The sequence below is a fragment of the Alligator mississippiensis genome, chromosome 2, assembly GCF_030867095.1.
Source record: "Alligator mississippiensis isolate rAllMis1 chromosome 2, rAllMis1, whole genome shotgun sequence".
In the NCBI taxonomy this organism is placed as follows: Eukaryota; Metazoa; Chordata; order Crocodylia; family Alligatoridae; genus Alligator; species Alligator mississippiensis.
In genome coordinates this window covers 172,441,073-172,458,360 of record NC_081825.1, presented here as the reverse complement: position 1 = coordinate 172,458,360, position 17,288 = coordinate 172,441,073, and the positions used below count along the sequence as shown (strand labels likewise).

The following is a 17,288-nucleotide window of genomic DNA, read 5'->3' as shown; positions in this document are numbered from 1 at the left end:
CTTGTCCTGAGGGATTGGTGTCATCTTCTAATGCTCTTTGTTACAGAATTGGGGCTGTGACTTTCTGCAAGGCTGTTCTGCAAAGCAGACCATTTTAGGGACTTCTGTAGCCATTATTGTTATGAGAGAGGTAGTTAACTTCGTTAGTTTGAAGTCTGGCAGCTTTCTTGGAGGCCATGGTGTCTGTGCTCTAAAGCAAATTTGAATGCAGTTAGCCTAATGCCCCTGAGATTTAATAGGACGTCATCATCCCCATTTTACAGGAGGGAAGCTGAGGCAAAGAGATGAAGTGACTTGGTCAGGGTCCAAGCAGTCGGTAATAGAGGGACCCAAACCCTGCGTTTGTGTTCCAGTCATTGGGCTATCTTTTCTGCCCAAAGATGTCATGTGACTGTTTTCTGTCATGCCAGTGTTCAATCTGAGCAGGTCTAAATTTCGAATATGCTTTACCTAGGGTTAGAGTCTTACCCACTTATTCAGTCTGTGCTGCTTTGTCCATAGCATACGGTGAATAGGGAGGCGATATCAGCACTTCCCCAAGCTCAACTGGGAATTCTTGGAATTCTTTCCTGTGCTATCACTTGTAGCAGGACTCCTTATGGTTTTAATACTTGGACTTTTCCTAACATGTTTCATGTGATCTCAAAGCATTTGTACAGATCTTGGTGAACTTTTCCCTGGCAGGAATGGAAAGGTGGGGAATAGTCTTTAGAAACATAGTTATCCCAAACATACTAATAAAGAGGTGGGAGCCCAGTGATCTCAAACTCACTGTGATCTTGGTGGAGATTTGGGATTTGTTTTGCCCTTCTGAATTTTTATTTCTTCGCTGCTTCATTTATCGTGAGGCAAAGTGAGTTGAGGGCCATTCTAGTTTCCAGATACCTCCTTTGGGTCCAGTTCAGATTTGATCATGTAAGTCTGGATCTTGCCATGCTCCTTTTACCCCTCTACCAGCTTCTGAGTGCTCAAGCTTTGGTATACAACCAGACTAAAAGATCTGATGTTATTGGCACTTCCTGCTCAGGAGTGCAAGGCTGGAATGGCAAAAGCAAAGCTATGCAAAAATGAGAGATGGTGAAGGAGGCAAGAGCTGTCCTGGTATAACAGGACAATCTGGCTGTATGCATAGTCCTCCTTGCTTTGCCGTTACTTTCTGAAACATCCTTGTACGAGGGGATTTTCACAATAAAACCTTATGTGGGGGAACTACACAGCAGCTGGGAATGCTGGCAGCTTTGTCTAATGTACCCGTAGCTTAAAACTATGTAGAGAAGTGATGTGGTCCAGTAAATGATCATTATACCAGCAGTGGCTTTATTTTGAAATTGTGGTTTGTGAAATGCCCTCATGCTTGTTCACCCCTTTAGCCTGTCCTTCTATTACACTTGACTTTAATTTGGCTGGGATCTTGTGCATATAAGGTGCTGTCCTTTCTTTTCAGGGAGCATTTACTGAAATTTTTAAGAGCCTTTCTGGGATGTTTGGAAAGATGAAAGCTTCTAGCTTAATGGTGTGTGCTGGACAGTTTGCTGGACTTGTGTGGGTTTCCTACAGGGTGATTACTTTTAGTTTCAGCCCTTCTGGTTCTGTTGCTAGACCCAGATGTTTGTGGTACAGTGTCTGTTACAACACTAAGTTCACCAGAGCACAGGGCTTGGAGTTAGGAGAAGAGTTCTCTGTCTAGTTCTGTGCAGTTGAACCTCTGTGCCTGTGGTTCTTCATCACTAAAATGGAGATACCACTCTTCAACTCAATGCTTTGTGCAAAGTGAGGATCCCCCGAAGAGTGGAGTGTTACTGTACTTGGAAACAGGACTAAAGGTGCGTTCAGTACCTAATGTTTTCTTTAATACCGAAGCCCTCACTATTTTACAGATATTGGTGAATCTAATTTCAACCTCTGGTTGGGAGAAAAAAACATGACTTTCAGACTTGCTTCCAGTTTCTCCATCAGCAAGTTCATATACAAGTGAAGCGCAGTGGTTTCAGTGAGTCTGCACACTGGTAGAAAATAAGATGCTGACTTATAGTTTATTTGCATCTCCTATTGGTGGCAATAAGTAGAATTGGCAAACTGGTTTGGGCTTGTATACATACAGGTGTTGGCTAATGGGATGACAAAATCCAAACTTGTTAGTTGAATTAGTTAACTTTAGAACTTTCTGATGAAATGTCTGTATTTAACAGGGCTTTACTGGGAGGGAGCTATATTATTGTATTATGGCTCAGGGAACAGTGTTAAAGCATAATGTTGTTGAGAGAAGCTTAATTTGTGGCCCACAAAGTCCACTAGACCTCCAGGAGAGTTACAGATTTCCAGTAAAAGCTTTGACCACTGCACTTCAGTGTCTGCTTTGGATGTAATGGGGCTGGTCTTATTTTGGGTCAGTTTCTCCCTTGGCATGGGAGATTGGAAGAGGGGACCAATAATGAGCGGCTGCTGTAAATATTGTTAGCAAGTTGGAGGCCTGCAAAACAGAATCTCAGTTCAGTCATTGCTACTGATACCTGCTTTTGGCCACTACCAATCTGGGAACTGCTGCTGTATGCTTGCTTAAAGGAGGAGGGTGTGGTTTGGTTAGTGAGATTGATTTATCTATAGTGATTTTGAGTGCTGGGAGACTTGGCTGGAAGAGTTGCTGATAAACTTCTTGTCAGTCCTTTTAGTTAAATCACAAGGGAACAAGGGAAAAAAGTCTTGTTGGGGAAACTATTCCGATTAGACGGGTAGTTGACACCACATGACTGACCATCTCAGACCATTTCTACTCCCTTTAGAGGAAGTGGAAACAGAACTGAGTTTCCCCATTAGTGGTATTGCTTCTTGATGTGTGGTTTGGTATGGACCACAAAATATAAAAGGACAAGATTGAGGAGGTGGTTGTGGGGGAAGAGAATTGTGACTAAGCGGCAGATGCTGCCATCTATCATTCCAGGATAGAAGGAGAGGCAGCTGAACTCCTAGTGGGGTACTGTCTGCCCTTTTCCCATCACCACTTCTAGTTCACAAGAAATACAGACCCGTGTCTATACCCTGATACTTGCAGTAGAATTCCCAGGGATGAAATACCTGGCAGCCAGGCTTACTCGTATGTTACACACTATTTATGCAAGAGGCAAGGATTTTCGTGGGTAACTTATGTTTTTAGTGGACCAACTGCATTGTCGGGGCAGACTGAGACAAGCTTTTGAATTCACAGTATTTGTCATCCGGTCATGTAGAATGCTGTGCATTTGAAAGCTTGACTGTCTGTCCCAAGCATGCAGTTGGTCCACTAAAAAGATATCCACAAAAATCTGTGACTCTCATATAATGCCTGGACCGTCACAGCTACATCATCACTCCAGTGCTACCAAAAAACCCTTAAGTTTGTGTCTGTGAGGAAGGGGTGCTTCCTTTGCCTGCTCCCTATGACTGTCTTTGTAGCACAAGTGGATCCTACTTACATTGGTACCTTAATGACAAAATAAGTGAGTTGGAATAAGCTTTCTCTGGCGAGTGACTTCACAGTGACTTGTGTAGGACTGGGTGGCTAAATGTCTCTCAGTGTAAAAAAGAAACACTTTCCAGGTAACAAGGGCTGTAACTGATAATTTTCTATAGTCTTGAGATTTTTTCTTCCTTCAAAAAGACAACCAACCTCTGCAGGAAGTGGAGAAATTTGGTAGTACCTGGAGAGCAGAGTGCGGATCCAAGAAGTAAAATGGCAAAGCTGTAGGAAGACTTTCTTGGGTGCTTTCTTAAAATGTCTACACTTATTGTTCCAGGGCAGATGAAATACTCTCTGTGGCATTGCACTTTGATTTACCCAATGTGTTGGATTGAAAATGAGAATATTGGTGCCAGCCCACTGGCTGTAGCTGTGTAGATGGTGATTATGGTGCCTCTTTACTCAGGCCTACATATGTAGAGAGTCAACAACCACTGTAACAAAACCTGCCTTTTACATATTTAAAAAAAACAAAGAACTGGGAAGCTAAGCAGCATGGTTGGTGAGGCTTGCATATGCCATTCCCCACCATGTTGTTGTTCTCCTCCTACCTGCCAAAATCTGAGGACATGGTTTGGACACACTTCTTCCCATTCACAGATCAGTTCTGTTTATGAGGTTTTGCAACTACAGCAGGATCTCCTTGGAAAAAGTTTATAGAAAGAGTACATGAATACCTAGGCTGAATTCTTTTCACCCTAGCTAGGAGTAGGGATGTATCTTCAGCTACAGAGCCTGGCCTTTTTTCTACCCTACTTCATGCTGCTTTCTGTCTTGGATACCTATCCAACTGCTGTCCCATCACTTCCTCCCTGCAGAAGCACTCCTCTAGTTTAAGCAAAAGGAGCAAAGATAGCAGTGGAGGAAAAGTAAGCATTCCTTGGCCAGAACAGTCCTGCATGGACAGTTTAGTGTTGTTGTTGTTGTTGTTGTTGTTGTTGTGTTTTGGTTTTTTTGTGTTTTTTTTTTGTGGGGGTTGCATCAGCAAGAGACCAGTCCTATACATACATAACTACAAAGACTACTTTTCCTTCAGTAGAAGGGTGGCTTACTGATCTGTATGCATGTTTTTGACATGCCCCTGGCCTGTAGAATGGTGCATTCCTCTAATGAGCATGTTGCTGCTTGCAAAGTTGTTACCACAGCCTGACCATGTGACTTCAGGCAGGTTCTCCTTCCTCTAGGGGTGGGGGAGTGAGTGACAGTAGTTTCTTTTCCTTGTGCTAAAGTGAAATTCTGCTGGGGGAGAGGGAATTGGTCCCTGAAGATACTCAAGCCCATTTCTACTTCCAGGAGGAGAGGAACACCATGGACAAACCTTCCTTTTAGTGCTGCTTCCTCTTGTCCCTTTAATTACCAGGAGCCTGTTGTTTGATGTCTTTTCTCTGAGAGATTACCTCCAGTGAGTGACAAACAGGAACTCTTCCCCACCCCCTCAAGCCTCACCTGGCCTCTGTCACCCGAAACTAGCTGGAAAGCTATTTCCCCACAGCCAATGTAGGGGGGAGCTGGCCTTTCTTGTGAATTCATAGATCTGGCCATGAGGGGTGTGGCTGCATAGGAGGCGGGTGGGGAATTTCATGATGGTCTGTCTCCCAGACTTGTGCTATGCAGTAAGCTAATGTGAGGGACCACAATGACACATTGCTGGCATTTCCTGTATCACCTTAAAGTTCAGGCCAAGGGGTGCTAGGGAGTTCAGGGAGAGGTAGGTTCTAAAGTGGTTGCACCTATTAGCAGTGTCCAGATGACCGCAGATCTTTGGTTCCCTGGGGACAGCTAGCAGCAGCACGAGGTGCTAGTTGTCCCCAGGGAGCGCCCATGCCATGAGTACTGTGGTGTGTGGCAGGTTACCCCAGATGGGGTAGGGGAGGCTGGGGCCAGCAACTTTGCTGGCCCCAGCAGCCCTACTTGGGAGCTAGGAAAGCTGCAGCCACGTTGCTTCTGCAGCTGGGAGCGTGCCAGCAGCTGAAGTGTGGCTTTGGCCGGCCAGGCTCCAGTTTTTGGGCAGTGTGCCCTGCCTCCATGTACACTGTCCTGCTTTTTTTTTTACCTTGGGGTCAACCTCCCCCCCCCCCCCCCCCCCCCCCCCCGAAACACTTGAATGTGCACTGTGGCACTACAGATGGGGCTGTGATGCCATGTACTGCACAGCCGCATTCATCCAGATGTGGCCATTGGTGCTAATTGAACACTGAAGCAAAATTTGAGGCTACAAGATGTTCTTTAAGCTAGAGGGTAACTTTAGAATCTAGCGTTATCTAACTGGGGAATGTGCCCAGTTTAATTTTCTAGTGAGATACCATGTCATTAAATTCACGTCTAGCAGCATGGTGTCAAACAGGCCAACTCACAGGATGCATTTGCTTGAGGAAGAGGTACGTTGCTACTACAGAGGTGAGTGGCTCTTAAGCATGCTTTTTAGAGCTAGGACATTAACCAACTGGTCGAGGTAGTGAGGATCGGTTGCCTACTTGGGGGTGGAAAATCAGAAATGTTAAAAGTGGGAGGGTGATGTTGTGGGTGACATGAAACCATGCTCAGTCCTCCTTCCCTGGGTGCAGGGAAGCACCCTTGTGTTGTGTTGCCACGCTTTTAATATAATGCAATGATTTCCTCCCCACTCTTCTAGCATCCCCTTTCTAGCGCATAAGCAAAGGTATAAAGTGCTGGGGAAATTGGATTGTGGGGGAAGAAGATTAAGTCTTGTGTTCCAGGGAGTGTCGTCTTCCTGCTTGGGGGGAGGCGGGAAACAGCTCTTGGCAGGATGTTGTGTTTAGAACCTTGCAGGAAAGGGAAGGCACGATGTCACTTCCTGTCTGACCAGGAAATTCTGGTTTCCTTACCTTCTGCCTGCAGAGAGGGTCTGGAAAGCTGCTCCAGCGGGGAGTGGCGTATTGAGTTATGGTGCTGGGAAAAGATGTTGGAACAATATGTTGATGTTGACAAAAGTCTTTCAGCTCTGTTCTGTGACTGAACAGTGCCAGGGCACTCAGTGTGGGTAGTAGAATGGGGCACTCCCTACTCCACTTGTACTATATTCTTCTTTGGTAGTATCCACAATGATGCTATCTTTTCAGTAACGTGACATCCATAGCACTAATGCGGCTCTCCTTTCCTGCCACCACTCTGCTGGTGCATCTTCATTCTGGCCTGTAGCACCCGATGCTTTCTGGTCCTCTGTCCTGGCAGGTAGCCAGCGGTATTGCAAATGTGAGCTCTGTCTATAGCCCTTTGCCAGCTGATGCATTTGCCAAACCTCATCTGTTTCTCTTTCCTGTTTTGCACATGTGGTGGGTATTGGAGACTTGGGGGTCCTCCTGGATACCACTATCCAGTCACATGTCCATGGGGTAAAGAATTGCAGTCTTGCCCCACATTCCACTAGAGAAGACAGTAATCTATTCAAATGGTGAAGTGAATCTTCTGCTTAGTGGTGACTTCAGTTCCTGGCTCTTGTGTAAAGCTCCTCTGACTTGCTTTTCTTACCCATTCATTATTCCCCTCATCAGGTTTTCTAAATCTGTCTCTTAGCACAGACACACATACAATTAGAACAGGGGCATTTTGATGAGATCATGCTGAATTAATCTGGGTTTACTCTGTCTCCTCCCTTAGCTCAAGTTGCACAGGGTAGCTACAAGTCGCTCTGTGATACTCTTATCCCTGATCAGGGAGATTTGGACAACTTGCAGAGCATTCTTGCCAGTGGCATAAATGCACCAGTGTAATGAGTTCAGGAAGGCAGTTGCAACATCTTCACAATGACTGTCCTCCCTTTTCCAAAAAGCTGTTGGCCTGATCCCAACAACTCCCTACCTCCTTACTCCCATGCCAAACATGACTTCAGCCTCTAACCTCCTGCCTGTTTGCTTAGAGTGATGAAACAGGAGGTGCATGACCTGGCTGACAAGGTGTGGGCTTGGAGGAGGAGATGCATGTCTAGGGTGAGAGGAAGGGATAGTAACTAATTTGACAGTGTTTTAGAAGCTAGCAACTTGGCAGTGGAGGGCATACTCCTAACTCAAGGGCATACTCCTAACTCGAGAGTATGCTTGGATGGTGGAAGAAATAACTACAGGGCCTAATAGGAAGGGATTACTTATTTTTCCTCATCCTGCCATCTGTGGGATGGTGGCAGAAACTATATTCTGGGTTCCTTCATGCAATGTTTTCCTTAAGTAATTCATACAGCTGGGGGGAGGGGGATGTCTGAGCTCCACCCTGGAGGAAGTTGTGTGCTGAGGACGCCCTACTCTTGCAGCTCTGCCAGAGCACCTTGAACTGCAGTGGGCACTGCAGTTACTGTCCTGGTTCATCCGTAGTGGGCCACACATTGATCCGTCTTGGAAGCCCTCACGTCCGCATGCTGTCATGAATTCAGGCTCTAAGTTGGCAAGCTAAGTTGCTGCAAAATAGGCTTGCCTATTCTGTACTACAGGTGTATGTGTTCCACCTGTGTGGCATGCTTTCAAAGGGAAACATTGAAATGAATAATTGGGACGGGGGGCAGTTGATGGGAGTTCGGTGGGGTGGGAGAGACAAAATCTGAGTGGCTTTAATAACTGCTTTCCAGAACTCTTCCTCTGGCTATACTGCACTTGGAGTTTCCATGTTGTCCTCTAGTTCCAACACTGGTCTCTAGCTGACGGGTAGAAGTATAGGTTCTGGTGCCATAGGGATGCCTTCAGGGGTACTGCTTTGTTCTTGTTGCAGCTCCTCAAGTCCTGATAACGGCATCCTCTCTACATGACCATGGATACAGGTTGGTGCTCTTTATTGCACTGGAGATGCTGGTCATGGGGGATGGATATGAGGTCTTCATGGAGAATTTGCTCTAAATACTGCTTTTGGATGTGTGGTTGTGCTATAGTCCTTTATCTTTCTGTTGCATTCCCCTGGGTATAAAAAGCTGTGTCTGGATGGTACAGTGTTGTTGTTCAGCATGTGTTTGTGTGATTTTTATTCTTTTTACATGTACCACGTTTCATGTAACGAAGTAAGATGTATAGAGTACAGTCTGCAAGCTGCCCATCTAACCTGCCTTATGCCTGATTCTTGACTAACACAAGTTAACTACCTCTCCCACTGTTGTGTTGGCAGGGAGTCTGATTCCCGGTGACTACATACTTAGGCTTTGGCTACAAGGGACTTTGATCCCTTTCATCAGATAGGACAGGCCTTATCTCACGCCCATGTCAGGGCCTCTGTTTGTTTTAAACCATAGGGGAGAGGCTGGATTGGGAAGTTCAAACAGGAGTGTTTGGGGCGGGGGGAATGAGGGCAAGGAATACAACCTGTAGGGAGGCAAGTGTGTGTATGTTTGTTTTTGTTTTGTTTTTAACCAGGAGTGTTGGGGAAGCGCCCTATACCTCCACAGCTGCCTCCATGTTGCAGGAGGGCCTGGCTCAAACGGAGCTGTGCCCAAAGGTGGGAGGAGGAATCCGAGTGTGGGATTACAGGCAGTTTGCTGCTCTAAGGAGCCTTTGTAGTCTCACTGGCAGCACTGTTTGTGATGAGCTGTAGATCCAACTCCTTCCTGCCCCTACTTCCTCCAGATCCCTGGCTCTTCACCTGATGAGCCTGTTGTGAAACTTCTCGAACCTTGTTTCTAGCTGACCCACTGGGAGTGGGAGTGTGGGGCGGGGGGAAGCAGGGCAGCCAGGAGGGGGGTTGTTTACCCTTGCATGAGAAGGAGCTGCCCGGGGTGAAGTGGGAGCTCTGGTTGGGGATTGGCGGCTGGGCGGCTGTGGAATGCTCTGGCCGGGTTCCCAGAATCCAGCACTTTGTTTGTTTGTTTGAGCCTGAGGTCTGGTGCTACTGTGACAGGAAGTGGGAAAGCTGGGGGAGGGGGGGGAGAAGGGAGCCGGCTGTATGTGTGCCTGTGAAATCCCTTTGTCCCCCGAGAGCAGCTCAGCTGCAAATTCCCACAGAGAGGAGAGAGCGGCCTTTGTGCGGATAAAGAGTTTTCAACATGTGAAACTCCTGCGCTCAGGGGCTGGGAGTGTGAATGTTGGCACTGGCATCCAGAGCCTGCTCCATGGATCCTGCAGCACGCAGAAGAGAGCCTGGGGTGTATGCCTGTAGGTGCTGGTGCCCTAACCATGACTGTTTTTGAGTTGGGCAGGACAGGTGAGTCTGAATCTCGCATATGGCTTCTGTTGCTGAATGGCCCTTTTGGAAGAGTATTGTACTGGGGCGTTTCAGAAGAGAAGTTGGGCGACAAGGATTTTGCTGAGTTGAGGGAGGAGATAAAGCACGAGATGCAGACAGTGGATCTGACGGTAATTGGTGGGAGCAAAGGTTGGAGTCAGTAGAATGCAGTGGTTTGGCTGGGCTGTCTGAGATGGAGTTTCTGTAGAGCTGCTGGTTTCCTTTCTGAAAATGCGGGTGGCAGGAGGAGAGATCTTGAGGGTCTTTTGTTCCTCTCCTCCCCACAAATTAAATTAAAAAGAGTTGTGGAGTTGCAAGGTGAAGAAAATAGTGGTGAACATGACCTGTATCTGTGAGTCTGCCCTACTGGAGCCTGTGATCTTTTTGCCTAACAATGGGGCAGTAGGAGGAATTGCCTGTGCTTTGGGAAGAGCTGGGAAGGATTTGCACTGGGAAAGTTCACCTCTGTCTAAACAGAAATGGAACATGCTTTTCCTGCCACTGCTCTTTTTCCCCATTCTCAGTGGGCCCTCCACTGTAAATGGTAGGGGAGGCATCTTTGCAGATTATATACTTTAGTCCACAGGATCTTGCCATGACAGGCAGCCACTGAACACATGTGCATGCGTCTTTGACTGTCCGAGCAGACAGCTGCCCTGGAGCCAGATTGCTGACATACCAGTGGAGCAATTCTTTCCCTCTGTTCTGCTGCCCACTCCACACTGTTTCTTTTGTTTCTGCCAGTCCTGCTTGATCTCCACTTCCTTTTGTCAGGTGAGGAAGTGTAGCCTTCATTAGTCTGGGCAGGTTAGCACTCCTATCGTAATGGCTTTTGGCGCACACATCTGATTTCTTCCCTGCCCCCCCCCCCCCTTTTCCTCCAGCACAAGGCATGTGGGTGGATATGTAGAAGCTGAAAGGGTGAGTGGGAAACATGAATTTGCCATATGCCCAGTGCCAGTGATCAAAGGGTCCAACTGGTAGTCCAGCAGGGCACTGGAGTAGTTAAGACCTCTGACCTGAGATGGCAAATCTCTCCTGAGGGTGCAACTCATGCCTTCTCAGTGTGCTTCCCCACCCATCTGTCCTCCCTCTTTTTATAGCCATCCTGTTTTCATTGCTCTTATTTCCCAATCAGGTAGACACCTATCCTTGAAATGATTGCTTTCTCTACAATTGAATTGTTGCTTAGGAATGGGGGTTGTATCTGTTTCCTTCTTTCTCTGGCCTCTAGTCTGGGTAGTAAGTGCCCTGCCCTTCTTATCTCTCCTTCCTTATCTTCTCTTGGCTGCTGAGCTTTTCCCTTATAAGGCTAAGTGAAGCATCGCGTGTGGGTGGAAGCAGGGACACAGGTAACTGCTCTTGTGGGGATCTTTCCTAATTTAGGTATGTAGCCCTTATCTTGGAGCTGAGACTGGTAGGTGGGGGGAGAGGGAGATGGGCAGACCAGTGTGAGATCAGCGACTAGTTAGACCAGTCCTGTACGTGTGACATGCTACAGAGAAGCGCACTCTTTCTGCCTGAGGCCAGCGCTCCAGTCGGCTTGAGACCACACCTTGCATTTAGTTACAGCCTTCTTGGTGAAGTCTGTTGCCTTCCAGGAAGACTTGGCTCTGCAGAGGTTTACATAAGTACGCAGTGTCCAAGGTGCCAGCATGAATAGAAGTGGGTGATAAGACATTTAAATTCCATGCTGCATTTAACTTATCCTTGTGCTTTGTTGTAAAGTTTCCACTGCCCCCTGAAGAAAGAACCTTCCTTCTGAGGATGTGTATTCGGAGGCTGAGGAGCAGGTAAATGAAACAAGCCAAAGGACACGCTTCAGAAATACTAAAGTTCACTTAAAATCTGGAAGCTGACAGAGCTATAGATCTTTTGCCCTGTCCCTTGAGCGTATCTGCTCCCAATTCCAGATGGGATGGTGGTGCCATCTGTTGTAGACGGATTAGTTGTCAGTAGATGAAGAACCTTTTTGCTATGTCCAGTAGTGCTCAACCTTTAGCCTGTAGGGCCACGTCATCCAGCCTGTGGGGGGCTCCACATAGGCCTGGAAACTTGGCAGCAGAGGAGCAGTGGCAACATGAATTGATGCAGCTCTGGAAGCAAATAACATTGCCACCACTCCCCGACCCCAAAATTTTTGGCCTTGTGGGCTGTCTGATATGGCCCCATATACCGGATTGTGCCAGCATGTCCTGTGGCACTCTTGGACTAACCTGGCTTGCAGGGTCACACCCACAGACCAATCCATTGTATTGACCCCACACTAGATACAGCCTCTGGATTGATCCTTCCCATGAGATCTGACTCCTGGACTGTCCCTTTGCCACTTATCCAGCCTGTAGGGCCAGAAGGTTTGGCACCATTGGCTTAAGCTACCAAAGAGCTATAGTTCTGTTCTAATGTGGTCACAGTAGGTCTGCCTGTGTCAGCAAAATACTGCCTTTTCTTACATAAGGCTTTAGAGCTGCTTTCATTCCCCCCTGCCTTCCCCAGTAACAGGCCAGCAAGCTGTGTCCTATCAGGTGTGCGTTTCAGTCATATGTGTTTGTCATCTTGGGGTCACAAGTCACCTCTGACTTAAAGCTCTATTTACACATAGAAAAATTTCTGGCTTAATTTGCCCATCTGTAACGCACCAGAAGCTTGTGGGGTAGGAGAGGGAACCAGAGTTATTTCTCTTATGAAAATTTCAGTTTTTGTTGGAAACCTACCCCTCTTACTAGTTCTAGTGGAACTGAGTCTCCAGATTTTTCAGTGAAAATTCAGCAGACTGTTCTTTTGTATGGTTTGTTTCCACAGTCAAAGGAGTTCCCCTTCCAATTAACATTACTTGAGAGATGAATTAATTGCGGGAGTGGCAGTTGGGGATGGTGGTATCAGGACTCCTGGGTTCTTTTTTTTTGACTTACTCACAAACTCTGACCTTGCCTTGCTGTACTGGCTTAACAGTTGTATTCAAGTGTTAATACTTGCCTTCTGGGGTATGATTCATGCTGGATGTAAAGCTGCTGAAGATCTTCTGGAAGTGTCTAGAAGTGCAAGGATTTCTGTAAAAAATGCTTGTTCATGCTAATGAACAGAAAGCCCCACCATGAATTACTAAGGATGTAAACCATTGTGAAATAAGTAGAGGAAATGTGCCACTACATGCATGATCTACTTTGACAATTGTAGTTTCAATTTTGGAGACTAATGGCAACTTCAAAATAAAGCCATTTTATGTTCAGTGATCATTTACTGGACCACATCACTTTACATCTCTACATAGTTGTAAACTAGGGGTAGGCAACATTTTTTTTGCCAGAGTGCCGAAAAACCACTATGTCTACTTTGGAAGGTGCCAGTGCCGACATGCCAGAGCCCAGAGCAGCTGTTTGCAGTGTTCCAGCTGCAGCAGGCCCACAGGGCCCAGTCTGCTTGCAGCAGGGCTTGCAGCCTCCCAGCTGCCTGCTGGGAGCAGCCTGGGCTCTGTGGCTGGCAGCAGCTGCTTGGAGCCCAGGCTGGCAGTGGTGTGCTGAGCAAAATGGCCTTGCGTGCCATGCTCGGCATGCATGCAGGGGTTTGCTGACTCCTGTTGTAAATGATGGGTGCATTTGACAGTGCTACCACCAGTATTCCCTGCTGCTGTATAGTTTCCCCAGTTTGTTGCAGACATAGTGTGGGCAGCCATTTTAGCGTTAGTTTCTGAAACGCCCTCATACATTTACAAAATGTGCAATTGAGCCTTAGTAACACAATGCCTTTGCTATTAAAGGGGGGGTCAGGGGTCCAATATTGCTGGTGTTTGTTGTCTTGCATCTTGAAAGCAAGAGAGATTTTGCTACCTTTGATGAGTGACCTTGTTCCACTTGTCACAGAACATCTTGGTGATAACCTTCCCCTGTGCTTAGAAATTGGTATTTGCATTGCAAGTAGGTTGGTCTAGTCTTAAATCTCAAGTGTTCTTTACCTCACTTACCTGGCCTTGCATGTTGAGGTATAAATATACAGATGTGTTGACTTGATGTCCATTGCCAAAATGTGGCTAAACTAATGTCTCATCTACAGTACTGAAGGTTGATGATGGGCAAACTGGGGAAGATTTGCTTATACTTCCTTGAAGTAGGCTTTCTTAATGGGGGAAGGGGAGGGGCAGTGAGGAGGTTGCTTACCTAAGGAGATGTTTCCAGGGCTTTTCTCTTGGCCATAATAGGTGACCAATCTCTTGATTCCAGTGTAAATGTTCTCGAGTCAAGTCTGTTTTTATGCTCTCCCAGGACCTACCAAATGGAGATGTGGCAGGGCTTTGTACCTGGAGAAGATTGAATTGATGCCAGTGAGTAGGGAAACAGGCGAGTTTCCCTCCCACTGTTATGCCGTTGGCATGAGCCACTGAAGCCACTCCTATATTTTTATTTATTTATTTATTTATTTTTTGCCCTCGAGTACTGTACAGCATGGAGTGTAGAGCCTACATCTTGATCTTCTGATGAACTCCATACCTTGTTCTAGTGATGTCTACATTTGGGGCAGGAAGGATGAAAATACTACCTTCTTTACCTGTAAGTTCTCACATAGACTACAGAGCTGTCTGTAGTTGACTTGAACTGGCAAGGATGTAGGTAGTGGATTGGCAGTACCCTGGCTTCAGAATGTAACGAGAGCCTGTTTGGAGTCTCTAGTCTCTCGCGTACTGGTGGAATCCAGATTTTTGTGACTTACCCAACAGGACAAGGAAAAATGGACAGGCTCCTATAGTCTGTCAAGCCCTGGGGTTAAACTCCTCATGGCTGCCAGTGAAACCTTGGTGGAGGGCCTGCAGTTCTGCAGCTCCTTCCTTCCAGCAGTATGTGCTGGAGCCTGAACTTCAGAGTGGGGAGGTTTAGTACTTGATCCTTAAGTGCTTTCTGGTTTGAGCTTCCTGGTAGAAATTCCTAGAGCTTCCTAGAGCTCTTGACTTGTATCTGCAAGTTGAATCTGGGGAAAATGTTTTGTACAGAGACTCTTCATGATAAGCTAAACAGACAGTCTGGAAATGATTTGATTAGTACATAGAAAGGCCTTTACTAGAAAAAATACAGGGTATTAAAGTTCTCTTAAGCAGGGAAAGGCATAGAAAGAACAATGGGCGGAAGTTGAAACCAGATGCATTCAAATGTGAAAGGTGCACTCAACTTCACAGTGAGGGGAACTGACCGTTGGGACAGACTAACAAGGGCTGTGGTGGACTTTTCTATCTCTTGAAGATATTAAGGCTGCATGCCTTTCTGGATATTCTGGTTTAGCCATGTAAGCATTATTGGGCTGAATACAAGGGTAACTAGTTGCAATTTGACTGCCTTGTGATGGGTCAGACTAAATCTAATGGTTCCTTCTAGCCTTAAGCTCAAAAAACTTAATAGATCCCTTTTATAAATAAAGTTGTCCAGCTGATTTCTGCTGGAGAGAAGGGATGATGAGCGGGAGAACACTTATTGTGGGTTTTAGTACTTGCTTACTGGCCAGTCTTTGGGGCCCCTGGCACATCCTGTATAATCAGTAATGGGGAAGTGAGAGAAATTCAGGCACTCTTCCCTCTTTGGGATAGAAATTGCTTGGTATAGGACTTTTTGGTTTTGTTTTTCAGTTTTTGTTTAGGCTGACTTGATTCAGGGCAAAATATCTTTGGTTTGTTGGGTTTTTTAAGTAAAGGGTGTGCCACTGAGTCTTGTTCTAATGAGGAAAAAGGTTTTTTTGCAGAATATCTTCAGGATGGGTCACATTCTAGGTTTGCTTGATCTGTTCTAGAAATTCCCTAGTCTGGATTTGTCACCAGATTCCTTTGATACAGAGTACTTTGTCCCAAGGTTTTATATGAGACCTCCTACACTTTGTGATGAACAGCATTCCAGAAGAACACACATTGGCCAAACTGCAGTCTATCTGTGGCTTTATTGGCTTTGAAAAGTAGCACCAATGCTATAAACTGGAGTTTGAAGTGGAGTAGGAGCCAATGGAGGGATACGGGTATAGTGTGCTACCTCCTTTTGTGAATTAGGGTTACTAAGGATGGGTGGGAGTGCATATGCAGGTGAGTATAGGGCAGTGTTTTGAGATGGACCATGGATGGTGGGTTTTTAGCTTTATCTTGTTCCAGTTGGCGTCTGTTTCAAGTTGGCATATAAGCAAATGTTCAGAGCAGCTGGTTGAATTTCAGCTGCTTTTAAGAGATTGAAATGTCACTCACTGCATGGATTAGTGGTATTGGGATTAAGACTTCCTTTCTAACCTATAATACTATGAAATAGTGGCAGGCTTAATTAACCCTTGGACATCTGGAGGCTGTATAAGGTAAGTGAGCAAATGTGGCAGCATGCAGTGCTGTGTGAGGCCCCAGATTGGGATTGGAGACCTGGGTTCTTTTCCCAGCTTGGCTCTTCACCTGCTGTATGACCTTGTCCAGCAGGTGAACCCTATTGGCAATAATAGGGTTAATAATACTAATACTTGACCTGTTCAGCTTGCACTTGCACAACTTGGAATTTTTTCATTAGAGTCCGTTTGCCAACTTGGGGCTATTTTCTGTATCCATTACTCATAGATATTTGTTAGGCCTCAACCCAATGGAGTGAATATCTGGTTCAGTCTTGTCATCAGTGATGAAGCGAAACCAGACTCAGTGCATTATTTTCATTGCTCTGAAGTGCAGCTTTATAAAATTCCTCCATTCTGGCATGAGGGAAGCTAAGGCACTCTTTCACTTAAAGCGGTGAGCTATCTAAAGCAGTGGTCCAAGTGAGGATAGCTAGGATCTGATGCTGATGAGCTGGAGCATAGCATAGAAAATTGAACCATTGGTGGGGAAGAATTTGTACTTTCTGCTGATGCTTGACAGCTATTTAGAGATGCCCAATATAATATGGTGTATAATGCAAGAATATAGAGAGGAAGTGGTGGCATGCAGAATCCCTGCTGAGTCCTTGCCACAAGGAGGTTCTTCTGGATAGTCTGTTTTTTTCCTCCCCTCTCTGAGACCAGAAAGAAGTTGCCTCATTGCTTCCATAGTCTCTTGTACCTTGAACTTTCAAGAAACATTTGAACGCTTATCTTTCTGGGATCCTTTGTCCGTAGATGACTTCCTGCCCCTTGGGCAGGGGGCTGGAACCAATGATCTTATGAGGGCCCTAATGTCTATGAACTCTTTTAGCCGCTGCTAACTTCTTCAAGTTCATAATCAAAGAACATGCTAAATGAACTTTGTGGCATGTGCCCTCTGGGAATGTAGTTGCAAATGTACTTCTGTGGCAGTGAGAAGATGCTTATCCCATTGTTTCTAGCTGACAGCTGGGCAGAAATGTATGTTTTAGTAAGCACCACCTCCCTATTTGAATGCCACCAGCCCCTGATGAGGTAGGGCAGCACTTTCAGATCAGTATAAGGGACTGAGCCTCAAAGCTTAACTGTCTTTGCCAAAGATGCATTGGGTGGAGCAAAGACTAGACACCTGACTCCTGACTGTCTAATGCCCAAACTGAGTTCCTAACCATGGGACCATTCTTCCTTATCTGTCTGTTCCCTGTGGCATCTCCTTACTGGTCATTGACTGGGAATGTGGGAAGCTATTGTGTGCTCTGCATAGATGGGGAGTAGCAACTCATCTAATACTTGATTTAGAGGTCTT

General features: G+C 46.1%; 1 protein-coding gene across 12 annotated transcripts in view; it reads left to right on the top strand.

The window, feature by feature from the left end:
- Positions 1 to 17,288, top strand: part of CTNND1 (catenin delta 1) — a 48,999-nt gene that overhangs the window by 2,973 nt on the left and 28,738 nt on the right. Inside the window, exons 1-2 of one of the 12 annotated variants that reach the window (XM_019485816.2) lie at positions 9,370 to 9,625; positions 11,375 to 11,439. The exons of 9 other annotated variants lie outside the window; for them this stretch is intronic. The gene's annotated coding sequence lies outside the window, so the exon portion shown is untranslated. Of the gene's footprint in view, positions 1 to 9,369; positions 9,626 to 11,374; positions 11,440 to 17,288 lie in introns of those variants that run through there. 2 more of the 12 variants (XM_014597157.3, XM_019485820.2) reach the window with 2 other exon arrangements.